Here is a 14,905-nt window from a genome sequence, read left to right on the forward strand (position 1 = left end):
TCTACAATCGGCAGAAATATCAAATGCTATACTGCTGTCGTGTTGTGTCTGATCAATACGACAAAAACTCGACACAAACTCATTACGCCATAATAATAATAATAATGATAATGTCCTTTATTTAAACAGGATAGCACAATTAGTTTAAAAACTAGTTTACATTGTGGTCCTGAAAATATATATACAGACAGCAGTATTATACAGATACAATATAAAATAGTATATGAAGGTATGTTGTATAGATACATGTACGCTATCTATATATTTAAAACTAAAAATAAAACTGAAAATAAATAAATAATAAAACTGAAAATTATCAAAAGTAAATCTATATAGTTTTAATTTCCCGAAGAAAAAAAAAATCTAAGATACGCGGATTTAAAAGTTTCTATTGTTAGTTAATATTTTAAAAATTCTGGCATATTCTGCCATAACTACATGTAGACATCAAGTGATGATGGCGCATGTCAAAAATTTGTTTACTCTGTCATCAACAAAATATGAAGTATTTGAATATAGAAGATGTGAAATACTTAGAACTTAACGATATTATTAAGGTATATTGACTTCACCCATTGATAATTTTGTTTAACGGAATGGAGATACATGTATGTTGACTTCATTCATTACGGTCAGAAGAAGACTACATTTCGCATGTCCGTCCGATGTTCTCTCTTACACTCTGAAATGAAAAATCTAAAAGACGCGGCATACTTTACACCGGGTGAAAGGTAATCAACTAATGTACACTGGAATTGCTGCAAGAATCATCTGTTAATTAAGAAAAAGTTCAAAGAAAATTCTATAACATCAATGTAAAACAATGAGATAGTTTCGTTGTTAGATGTTTAATAATCATTTCCCATTGAAAGCTTTAGGATTCTAACGGCACTTTCGATAAACTTTGGGTGTTTTACCTTAATTATCTCCATTAAGATCGATGCTTAAACCCTTGGGAAGTGTTATGCTTTTTCCTTTTCTATTAAGGTACATTGGTGATATATTGTTCTGCATATGATTGGGGTTTAACTTGAGGCAGGCTACTAACAAGTTTAAAGTCAGAATTTCGCAAATTCTATGGTCATTATAAGGATCTAGTTTGTCAATACAACATATCATTGGACAAATGCTATCTGGCGTGCTTCATACCGATTGTCAGACCGTTCTTGGCACACTGATTTTGACTATGAATTACTCCATTTACATGAGCGGGATATAAGGCTCACGGCAGGTATGACCATTCGCCAGGGGATGTTTACTCCTCCAACGTACTTGACCCCACCTCTGGTATATCCAGGGATCCTTGTTTGCCCTGCTCTCTGTCTTGAATTCCTTATAGGAAGTATGAGATTGATAACTTTTCCTTATTTTCACATTTTATCTATACCAGTCATATAATAATGTCATACAGCAGCACATATTTGTCACGTTGTTATGATACAAAACATCATCTTGTAAACACTTAAAAGAGATTTTAAAAGGTTAATAGCTTCCTCTCTTTGCACAGGAGATATTTTAAAGACTGCAATTTGCGTGCATACATGTAGGATGACCTACATATCACGTGATACGAGTAGATCACATGATAAATATCATTATATACGTTTTGCAAATGCCCAAGATATTTAGCACTGCTTCAGGAAAATCTGAAATGTCTGCTTTACTGAACATATCAATGCATAATACCATTAACATGATGACGATGATTGATTGATTTATTGATGGTATATTGTTTAACATTCCTCTCGAGAATCTTTCACTTTGATGGAGACGTCACCATTCCCGCTGAAGGGTTGCAAAATCTAGGCTATGTTTGGAACTTAAATGACCTTTGAGCATGGAGGAATCTTTATCTTGCCACAACTGTTGTGACACGGGCCCCCGGAGTTAACGGTCTCATTCCAAGGACCCTCCCATTTAGTCGAATCTTTCGACAAACAAGGGATACTGAGGACCTAGTATAATTCGGATCCCCACGGGAATGAAAAGGTGAAGATAACGAACAGTGTTGAATTTCATAACCCATAAAAAGAATTGGGGGATTTGTTTTTGGTTTCAGTTGACAAACCTAGCAACAAATTTGTAAGGCTCATTGTTACAATTGTATTTTAAAAGGACTTGGTATTAATCCCACCTCTGATGTGTCCAGAGTTATGAGTTTGCCCAACTCCAATCTTATCCTTCAATTCAAAACACATTTAATATCAAAGTTAATTGGACTAATGGATATGGGTTACCATACCTATATTGGATTTCTAAACCTTACAAAACCCCTTACATTACAATTCTAAAGAAGGATTAGTCAATTTGAAACCCCAGTATTTTCCCTTATCAATGACATCAAAAGGTACGATTTTTCAACACTCCACACACTTCCTCGCCATAAATGAAACACTAAATGTTTTGACATCATTTTCTCAAAGAAAATGCAAAAAGGAAATGTTCATATCTTGTGACCTGTCATTCAATAACATACTTTGTTAAACACTACTCTGATTCTACGCACAAGTACAGTTATTCCCCGTTATAACGCCAACATTTGTGCCTCGGCAATTTTGCCATTATAATGGGGGTGACATTATATCGGGGGAGGGGGTATGTGTACAGCTGTCATAAGAAATCAAACAAATTTTTTGAAGTTGATATCAAAAAGATGTCGGAGTTCCTCATTGACAACATCTTCGTATTTCTTATGATCAGCTCTTTCAAAAGTCAACTGGAATTACCTTGGGCATGAATCGTGCTCTTTAATTAGTTGGTCTGTTTCTATATTCTTAAGAGGAAAAATGTATTCCAATGGGCAAATACGGACCCCTGGACACACTAGAAGTGGGATCAGGTGCCTAGGAGGAGTAAGCATCCCCTGTTGACCGGTCACACCCGTCGTGAGCCCTATATCCTGATCAGGTAAACGGAGTTATCTGCAGTCAAAATCAGAGTGCCAAGAACGGCTTAACAATCGGTATGAAACACGTCAGACAGCATTTGACCCAATGCGAGGTTGTATTGACGAACTAGATCGTTATAACGACCATAGAATTTGCGAAATGCTGACTTCAATCGAGACTGTTGAAATCCCTGTACCATCAACTTGTTTGTCAGTAGCTTACCTCGATTTAAAAACTGATTATACCCAGAACAAGCTCTTGCATATCGAATCAGTTGAGATATATAAACACCATATGCAGGTGATAATGGAATATTGCTACACAAATATGGGAAGTTGACGATGGAGAAGCTGAAATCATCCCGTTTGTCATACAGTTGAGTTGTCAGTTTGCCGTTAATGTCTACTTTCAATAAAATATCTAAGTAGGAAGCAGAAGTGGACGCCTCTGTGGTGTCCTTTATTTCGAGCTCACAGGGATATATCATATCGACATATGAATGAAAGTTATCATTGTTAATAGACAAAACGTCATCGATATATCTGAAAGTCGAATTGAAGGTCACAGCAAGAGATTTGTTTCTTCTCACGTAGAAGATTTTGAATACATTCTGCTTCATATTAATATAGAAAGATGTCAGCTAACAAAGGAACGCAATTTGTGCCCATGAGAATTCCAACAAATTCTTGGAAGACCTGATCGCCAAAGATCACGAATATATTAACAATGAGGAACTCTAGCATATTGTTTTATTTTAACACTAGAGTACATGTACTTGTGCGTAGATTACCCAGTGAAAAAAAAATCATATACTATTTCTATCATGCACAAAGTGTAATTTATAAAGATTTTGGCAAACACTATGACATCACATGAGGTTCGAACTACCTTAATATGACTAGTCATGACAATGTTACCATTGAAAGAAAATATCTAAAGTCTTTCCCCTATATTCCCACAAAATGCTTCGTTCCCGCACCTTACTCCCCGGGGCCATAATACGAACGAACTTGAATATACACTACCTGCATACTAACATGAAGTTTTGCTTTTTTAGATCAACAAAAAGTCCTATGTATCCTTACGTAAAACATTTATCCCCTATTGTGGTGCAATTTACCCTTGGGAGCCATGATTTGAACATACTTGAATCTGCACTGGCTGTTGATGATTGCATATCTATATGAATAACCATGGCATTGTTGCTCTTGAGGAATGCTTTTCAAGTTGTTCGCTGTATATTCATATAAAATATATTTTTCACTATTGTGGTTCCACCCTACCCCGAATGGACCATAGTTTGAAAAAAAACTTCAATCTGCCTAAGATACTAGCCGTGTCCTTGAGAAAAAAATATTTTTCCTATATACCCTCACATTAATCTTTATTTCACTTTTGTCCCATTCTACGCTAAGGTTCAATTTAAAATATCCTTTCCTTAAGGGACCATTCGCATAATTTTCGTCTTTTCTGGTCTAGTGTATCTTGAGAATATTCTTTAAAATATATATATATATATATATGTGTGTGTGTGTGTGTGTGTGTGTGTGTGTGTGTGTGTGTGTGTGTGTGTGTGTGTGTGTGTGTGATACTCCAACTGCCCTTTCAAAAGATGAAATTCTTCAAAATCATGCTTCAGTTTTACACATATTTAATATTCCAATCAATGAGTCGAATGAATATGAGTTACTGTACCCATACTGGATTCCTAAACTACATAAAAACCGTTACAAACAAAGATACATTGCTGGATCCAGTAAGTGCTCTACCAAGCCCCTATCTTTGCTCCTCACGAAAATGTTAACAGCTGTGAAGGAGAAGCTTCAAACCTACTGTGCAACTACATATGCCAGAAGTGGTGTTAATCAAATGTGGATTCTAAGAAATTCTAAAGAACTTTTAGTAAACTTGAAATCACAGAATTTTCCCCAAATCAATAGCATTCAAATCTATGTTGATGTCGATTTACATGTCATGTTATATAGTTAAACCGCTGTCACAATGTTATCTTTGTTGACTTTGTCGGGTGCTGATGATGGAGGATAGCATGCTGAAAATAATTTAGTAAAACATTTATTTTAGACCGGAAGTCAACATCTACCCGAACCACATGTCATACAAGTCGTACATAACTCAAGTCGTACACGAAAGCAATGCAACAAATACGTTACATGCAAAGAATACAGGGGTAGATAACTCTATTTCCGATAAATAATATTAAGGAATATAGTGTAAGAGAGATAACTCTAAAAAATATCAAAAGAAACTGAGGCAGCACAGTACATTGTACATAGACACGGAGGAAAATTATGTTGCTCAGAAAATATCGTCTCATATGATCTTTAAAGAATAACCTATATAGATTGATTCTGTCAGTGAATTTAATTATTCAGGCGTTTCACTGAATTCAAGTGGATTTTGTTTTGAAAAACTAGAAATATATTGCTGATCAGGGAAAAATACACTTCTTCAATTTTCAATAAGTCAAGGAAACATTGTTTGTTTCAAACATTTCGGTTGAGCATTACTGAAGAGGCATTATGTGTCGAAATGCGCATCTGGTGCATCAAAATTGGTACCGTATAAGTTTTACATGCAAACACTTTAAGATTTTTGATACTAAGTGACTAAATAAAAATGGCTGTTAAGTAATTTAAATGCAATGATATGGTGTGTGAAGAACTTGGTAAAAATGTTTTGTGTCTTGCAAATAAATCAAGATATTCTAAGGACATGCAAGGCGTTTCTCAATGATATATATATATATATATATATATATATATATATATATATATATATATATATATATATTTCGTGACATTTCACGTACAATGTACGATTCACTTGCGTTCTATTTTGTTTCGACAAAAATAATGGGATTACTTTTTCTGTTTTTTTATGTAGTACCTGGTTGTTCCATATAAAAAAGTTGAGTATTGTGTAACAAGTTGTAGGATCGTCATAGTGACAGACAAACACAACAGCGTATGAACATTCAACAGTGGTAATGATATTGAAGAGGATTACCATTTTATTCGTGATTACCGGCTCTCTATCATGAGTTAAGAAAGATAAATCATCAAAATGTTTTATTCAAGCTTGTTAAAGACCCCCCCCCCCCAAAAAAAAAAACCACCATACGGTTGCTCCACGGATGACTGAATGTGGGCGGAGCTTATCCATGGTCAATGTTATTTACCTGGCCGAGAGATCGGTTGTTGTGTATATTTTTATGATATACACAGGGAATTTCTCAGGTTATTACAAATTATGCTTAGTGTCTTGATTTGTGCAAAAAAAAAAATAATTAAAATTTCTATTTACATGCATACCGCATTTCTATTTCCCGTAAACCTTCAAACTTGGTCATATTTATGTATTGCAAATCACAGGTTTAGCCCATTTCTAAACCTTTGCTTTTAAAACTTCTAATTAAATTGTTATATATCGTATATAAATAATTTCCGAAATATAATATTACCCGGCGTTTCCAGGCACTTTCTGGTGTCCTGGGAGTTCGCGGTGTCGTGGGTGTAGTAGGTAAAATATCCATGTTTCGAGAGAATGAATAAATCCAAGTAGATCTGTGTACATGTACAACCAAATGAAGAATGGTCAAGATACCCCTCAATATGGGCCGTCTGTAGGGTTTCTGTAGCTGTAGTGTTTGCGTAATGGTGATATCCCAAACAGAAGCTGACACGAAGTCTTCCCCCTCCTCTCTCTCTCTCTCTCTCTCTCTCTCTCTCTCTCTCTCTCTCTCTCTGGTTTCTGTGGACGTAGTGTTTGTGTAACGATGGTATCCCAAACAGAAGCTGACACAGCTAGTCTACCCCCCCCCCCTTTCTCTCTCTCCCTTACTCTCAATCATTGACTAAATGAGTAATTATTGTTATACGTATGCACCACTATTGCCATGCCATATTATTTCATCTATATTATTGCTACAGTTTTACACATCTCTCTCTCTCTCTCTCTCTCTCTCTCTCTCTCTCTCTCTCTCTTTATAAATATAAAACCGTGATAAATTATAAATAGACATATCTCAATAACTCTCTCTCTCTCTCTCTCTCTCTCTCTCTCTCTCTCTCTCTCTCTAAATATAAAGCCGTGATAAATTATAAATAGAAATATCTCAATAACTTATTTATACTTTTTTACTGTTGTTTGATTTCTGATTGTGTAATTTATAATCCATGTGGTATCTCAAACAGCAGCATTTTTTAAACTACTGTAACAGTTTAACGCATTGGCAATATAACCATTATACATGTTGATGTGCTGCGCCAATAAAGAATTGTTCATGTTTTTATCAATATAAAGCCACAATAAATCATTAATAGAAAATATTGTAATAACTTATGTTTGTTTTTTGTTTTTTTTTATATTATTATTGTTTGATTTCTGATTGTTTAATATATAATACATGTATAAAGATGGAGAGAGAAAATACGATGATAAATTGCATTGTATAGGGGACGTTAGAAATTAAAATATTCTAGGTGCGAGTCAATGCTATCAAAACTCAGGTATACTGGGGCTTTCCTCGAGATCTGAAGACTGCCGGTCATCATTAGCCATGATTGTTATCAAAACATCTTTCTCAGGTAGCTGTAGACCACGGTCTCTGCAAACGTCAATCAACCTAAGCTCTATTGTTAAAAGTTTGATTGACCAGCGGCTTATCATTGATCGCGACACAGGTAAAATTTGGGGGCGTTAACTTAAAGTTGGGTCTTTAAGGAGGAATACCACACGAGTGAAATTTGATATGGATGAAAAAATACGATTTAATTTTTCTAAATTGATACCCCCTTGTATGTCGTAAATGGCGGCTAAATGGGGTTGCCCTTCGGATCCATGTTTGCCCAACTATCATAAAATAATTATATAGTATATATTATTAATAATGCATATTAAATATATATTATTAATATTATATAGTATATATTTATTAATTTATTAATATATATTAATATTTATCATTAAATATCTAATATATTAATATTTAATATTATTAATTATTATTTAATATATTATTAATATTATATAGTATATATTTATTAATTTATTAATATATATTAATATTAAATATATTGATATTTATCATTTAATATTAATATGTATTATTAATAATATTATATAGTATATATTTATTAATTATTTATAAAATATTTATTTTGAAGGTTTTGATAGAACATTTTGAAAGAAAAAATATAAAATATATATGCTAGAGTTCCCTATTGTCAATATCTTGGAGATCTTCGGTGATCAGGTCTTCCATCAGTCTGTTGGAATTCCCATGGGCCCGAATTGTGCTCCTTTGTTAGTTGACCTGTTTAATATTCATATGAAACAGAATTTATTCAGAAACTTCAACGTGAGTAGAAAAATTTTTGCTGTGGCCTTCAATTCTGCATTTAAATAATTACAACGACGGCATATTATCTATTAACAATAATAATTTTCATTCAAATGTCGATTCGATATATCCCTGTGAACTCTAATTAAGAACACCACAGAGTCATCAACTTCGGCTTCATACTTAAATACGAGTATTTTATTGGAAATAGAAATAACGGCAAACTAACAACGCAACTATAAACGAGATGATTTCAGCTTCCCCATCGTCAACTTCCCATATTTATGTAACAATTCTCCATTATCACCTTATGATGTTTAACTCTCAACTGATTCGATACGCAAGAGCGTATGGTCAGTTTTTAAATCGATGTGGTCATTATAACGATCCAGTTTGCCAATACAAACTATCATAGGTCACATGCTGTCTGACTTCATTGTTAAGCCGTTCTTGGCACACTGCTTTTGACTACGGATGACTCCGTTTACCCGATCAAGATATAGGGCCTACGGCGGTTGTAACCGTTCAACAGGGGATGCTTACTCCTCCTAGGCACCTGATCCCACCTCTAGTATACCCAGGGGTCCGTGTTTGCCCAACTCACTACATTGTATATCTTACAGGAGTTATGAGATTGATCGTTGTTCGCTATCTTCATCTTTCATTTTGACCCTCGCTGATGTTTCAACTTTCGTACAATTTTGGTTTTCCTTATTTGATTTCATTCTATGATCTCTAGGTACCCTGCGTTATCTATTTGTGTATATCATTTGTGTAGTGTAGGACACTATCCCGACGGAATGCGTTCTATTGTCAAACCTTATTTCAAACGAAACAAATTTAGTTACCTTCGGGGAGTGTCAGAAAAAAACAACAATGACAGGCATCTGCTGTCACTGAGGATAGACGGGTGCATACAGACCGTGTAGGGATCAGCCGCCAATGAAGATCAAGTAACATTTGACTAAATTGACTTCTTTGGTAGATTGTGTGGCATGATAACACCATGCCTTTATCATAGTTTTAAGGATTTTATGAAAACGTTCAAGCTCCTCTGAAAGTCGAGATAAGCAGTACACTTATACTGTCGAAAATTTAACTCATGAATGACCTGCTGAAACAACCCTGACAAACAATTCGAACCTTGATCTGACTGATCAGCTTTCGACACTCCTAAAACTGGGGAAAAACTTGGTAACGGCGTTGACTATGGTATTTGCCTTAATATCCATATGCGGTGTAGCGTCAGGAAATCGAGTGGACATACACACAGCATTAAGTAATACTGGTTCCCTAACCTAATCGTGGGTCTTAAATAATCCACCAACATTCGACTTAAAGGTTCTTCAAAACCTGGGATTGGTTGACGAGGGACAGATTGGATTTTCAGATTATCTGGCAAAAATGACGCGGCTTCCAAAATCCAGAAGCATCCTATCTCAACTTAGGCCAATATATTGACTCAAAAGTTGGTACAACTTTTATCAGACACCTAAATAATCTGCCATGGGTGTATCGTGAGCCAAACTAATGATGTGCCTACGATATATCACTGGGATCACTATCTGGTTAACAAAACACCACACTTTTGGTGCATCAAATGGGTGAAATTTTCGAATAAGGATCCCGTCGTTGGTGTCGAAGCATTCACATAATGTGGTGGTCTCTTCTGGAAGAAATGTCCTCTTGCAAAGTTGGATAATATCAGGATCCTTAATTTGCTGAGACAGTAACTGCTCTCTATTCAGGTTGTACTTGCCCTGGTCGAACTGCAAATTCAAACCATATTCATTTCTGGTCATCAGTATTGACTCACCGCTATATAGATGTCTTTTTTCATGTGCACTCTCATCGAATTCAAACATGAAGGTATCACAGAGGACTGTCAGAGGTCAATTGTTTGAGATGAACCAGTCATGTTAAGAAGTTGAACATGGTCAACCTCGATTTCGTTTCTTCTGTCATCGTTCTGGTAACAGCACAGGCTGGATAAAAGTCATCGAACGCGACATTTCTAACAAACGGTATGATCTGGTATAACTTTGCTACGAGGTAAATCGTTACCTAGCAACAAGGAAACATATTGAAGAGGAAGAGTATGACAAGCACCTATGATAACTGGTAAAGTAATTAAACCTGGGTTAGATAAATCCTATGTAATGGAACATTAAATAAGCCTAGCTCAGCACCCTGTAATAAAAATGACCCACTAGTAGAAGTTTGCGTAGAGAGAGGCAAACATTCTCTAACAACAAAGTATGGACAGCAGCAATGTTTCTCAAACTTTGAACAGTAATTCATAGAAAAAAATCCCCATGACAAAAAGAGCTTCTAATCCTCCATAGAAGTAACGATATTGGATTTTGAACCCTGACCGTCAGGAGTATCAGGACAAAAAGCCTTTCCTAACATTTCTAAATGTTGTACAAGTACATGTATGAGGTTGCAGTTTGCCAAGGTCATTTATTCTTTTAAGCATTTAAATATTCGCTAATGAAATGACTTGTCAAGAAGTACAAGTAGGAATCGATCCTATGCCATATGATTCACCAGGTCGTCCTAGTCTTGGACCCGACGAAGGACCACTGTGAGGTGGAGACTGGGGACGTGATGAATGGGAAGACTGGAACTCTGAAGCACTATTTTTATCCGAGTCTAAACGATCAAATACTAGTTCGAGATTTTGCCAAAAAGTTCTTATGAGAGAGTGTAAGTATCTGAATTATGTGCGGCTTACTTAATAGTTCTCACATTCTTATCTTCTAAATCTGTTCTCAAATCTTGATGAATACACTCCTTAAACTCTTCTACTAGTTTGAGATGACGATTGATTGATTGATTGATTTTTTCTTGCTTAACGTCTCACACGAGAATTTTTCACTAATATGGAGACATCACCAAGACCGGTGAAGGGCTTCAAATTTAGGACTATGCTCGGCGCTTATGGCCATTGAGCAGTGGGGGTTCTTTAGCGTGCCACATACTGTGACACGGGTCATCCGTTTTTAAGGTCATCTCCGAGGACCCGTGACATTCACACCTGATGCCGAACGTTTGGCGATGGAACTGTCACTACCTGTTTTAATGACTTAGGTCTGTCGCGGCCGGGATTCGAACCCCAGCCTTCCGCATGCGGGGCGAACGCTCTAACCTCTCGGCCACCGCGGCGGTTTGAGATGATGAAAGTAACTTAAAGTTTTTTTTACTTCAATTAGATCTCAAACATTAATCAAATAAATCTTTTTCTCTTGAAAATTCAACATATGTTTAATTCTCATGGTTTTTTGTTTTTACTTTCAAAAAGTAAGTTCTTCAGACCATCGCCCTTTAGGTAATACCACGCCTACGTTGGTGGTCTCTTCTCGTGAAAATGCCCTCTTGGACGTTATCGGGATATCTATTTTGCTTGGAAAGCCACTGCTGTCACTTTCCGAGCAAAATAAATATACCGAAAAGTTTCTGATGCCACCCATGGGAACCCGGCTTTAAATAGGTTCTCAGTATCCATTGATTGTCGTAAAACGCGGCTAAATGGGGCAGTCCTTCGGATGAGACCGCAAAAAAAACCCGAGGTCACGTGTAATAACAGGTGTGGCACGAAAAGATCCCTACCTGCTCAAGCGCCGAGCATAGGCCTAAATGTTGTAGCTCTTTATCGAGAATAGTGACGTCTCTATATGAGTGGGATATTCTAGAGTGGGGCTTTAAAAATATTCAAACAATGAATACTGCTGTTATCTGATTGTGTCCTTGGCCTGGTCATCAACTTCACGGCAACACTGATGCTTAAGTCAGTACTCAGTAGGACATTTTAGCACATTGCACAATAGCAATTCAGTTAAAATGTCATCATCAGAAAGTTAGTTAAAGAAATAGAGTTGAAATATCAGTTCGAACCTGAGTTTACAGACTCTGAGAAAGAAATTGTGCTTTTCACCTACAGTTCATTTTAATGAGAGAATATTTTTCCTTCATTGGTTTACGTGTGTAAATTGTACATTCTGCTTACATTGAAGGGTGTTTTTGTTGTCATGCGTTTGCACTTTTTATGTCAGATTGCATGATATGAACACAATGTACATTTCTTTTCATCCATCTATATGTTTTGACATCGTGTGTCAAAGTCCTGTCATAATTGACGCAGCGTACATTTATCTAAGATATAAAAGGCAAATCCAGGTTAGAATAGGGCCATGACACATCAGACTCTGATATGGATCCTGAATATATATATATATATATATATATATATATTTCGGTGTAAACATGAAGCACACATCACCAAATTTTATCTATAGTTCGTGTTCATAAATTATTAATGTATAAATTGCTATACTATCGCAGTGCTGTTTTATGATTATCTCAATTATCTTTTTAAAATTTTTACATTTAATAAAATTAATTGATTTGAAACTTAAAATGTACAGTGTTGATGTAAATGCAGAAGTTGGATGAGGTGGACGTTTATAGTAATATTTTGAAAAAGTATTCTCTTTTCTTTTTTTATAATGCATTGTTATCAAATTTATTTCAATTAATTGCGCTCAAAGACTGTATCCATTACTTATGATCTGAATGCAAGGTGAAGATAACGAACAGTGATCAATCTCATAACTCCTACAAGCAATACAAAATAGATAGCTGGGCATACACGGACCCCTGGACACACCAGAGGTGGGATCAGGTGCTTAGGAGGAGTAAGCATCCCCTGTTGACCGGTCACACCCGCCGTGAGCCCCATATCCTGATCACGTAAACGGAGTTATCCGCAGTCAAATCAGTGTGCCAAGAACGGCTTAACAATCGGTATGAAACACGTCAGACAGCATTTGACCCAATGCGAGGTTGTATTGACGAACTAGATCGTTATAGCGACCATAGAATTTGCGAAATGCTGACTTCAATCGAGACTGTTGAAATCTCTGTACCATCAACTTGTTTGTCAGTAGTTTACCTCGATTTAAAAACTGACTATACCCAGAACAAGCTCTTGCATATCGAATCAGTTGAGATATATAAACACCATATGCAGGTGATAATGGAATATTGCTACATAAATGTGGGATGTTGACGATGGAGAAGCTGAAATCATCCCGTTTGTCATACAGTTGAGATGTCAGTTTGCCGTTAATGTCTACTTTCAATAAAATATCTAAGTAGGAAGCAGAAGTGGACGACTCTGCGGTGTCCTTTATTTCCAGCTCACAGGGATATATCAAATCGACATATGAATTAAAGCTATCATTGTTAGTAGACAAAACGTCATCGATATATCTAAAAGTCGAATTGAAGGTCACAACGAGAGATTTTTTCTTCTCACGTAGAAGTTTTTGAATAAATTCTGCTTCATATGAATATAAAAACAGGTCAGCTAACAAAGGAGCAGAATTCGTGCCCATGGGAATCCAACAGACTGTTGGAAGACCTGATCACGAAAGACCACGAAGATATTGTCAATGAGGAACTCTAGCATATTTTTTATTTCAACTTCAGACTACTTGTGCGTGGAATCAGAGTGGTGTTTAACAAAGTAAGTTTTTGAATAACTGATCACTAGATATGAATATTTCCGTTTTCCGTTTTTGTTGAAGAAGCAACTGTCTATGATGTCAAAAAGTCTAGTCTTTAATTTATCGTGAGGAATGGTCGTGTATAGTGTTGAAAAGTCATAGGTTTGAATGCTATTGATTTTGGAAAAATTCTGTGATTTCAAGTTTACTAAAAGTTCTTTAGAATTTTTTAGAATCCACATTTGATTAACACCACTTCTGGCATATGTAGTAGCACAGTAAGTTTGAAGCTTCTCCTTCACAGCTGTTAACATTTTTGTGAGAAGCAAAGATAGGGGCTTAGTAGAGCACTTACTGGATCCAGCAATATATCTTTGTTTGTAATGGTTTTTATGTAGTTTAGGAATCCAGTATAGGTACGGTAACTCATATTCATTCGACCCATTGACTGGAATATTAAATATGTCTAAAACTGAAGCATGGTTTTGAAGAATTTCGTCTTTTGAAAGGGCAGTTTTAGTATAAGTATGATTACCAAAAGTGGAATTAATGCCAAGTTCGTTTAAAATACAGTTGTAATAATGAGCCTTACAAACAAAGACAATGTTGTTACTAGTTTTGTCAGCTGGAACCAAAACATATTCCTCATGTAACCTATCTAATTCTTTTATCACTTCTGGTTTACCAAACACAGAAGGATAGATGGTACGTACTTTTGTTTTCATGTGTCTAATGCGGGATTTTAATATCTCTCTTATGCTTGTAACCCATTCTGACAATGTATCAAGTTCTTCTTTTTCATATTTAGCCCATCGTCTGGCATAATCTTCGACAGAACTCATAATAGAGATGAAGTTCTGTCGCCAATTATAAGACCGAGGTTCTCTGTATTTAGGACCTTTAAGAATAAGAGATTTGAGGTCCTCATTTTCAACTATATCAACATCACCAGTAATGACATGTCCAGCTGGATTATAGTTGAAAGAAGATGAAGAACAAGAACATGTTGGTGGATTACGTATAAGATGGTCTATATCTAAGCACTGCAAAGTTTGTTTATAATTAAAAAGTTTGGATACAATAGTAGAAGTATAGCTGTAGGAAATACAGGGTGTAGACTTGAACTTGAAATAAGTTGGAATACA

This window comes from Ostrea edulis, chromosome 6 (genome assembly GCF_947568905.1).
Source record: "Ostrea edulis chromosome 6, xbOstEdul1.1, whole genome shotgun sequence".
In the NCBI taxonomy this organism is placed as follows: Eukaryota; Metazoa; Mollusca; class Bivalvia; order Ostreida; family Ostreidae; genus Ostrea; species Ostrea edulis.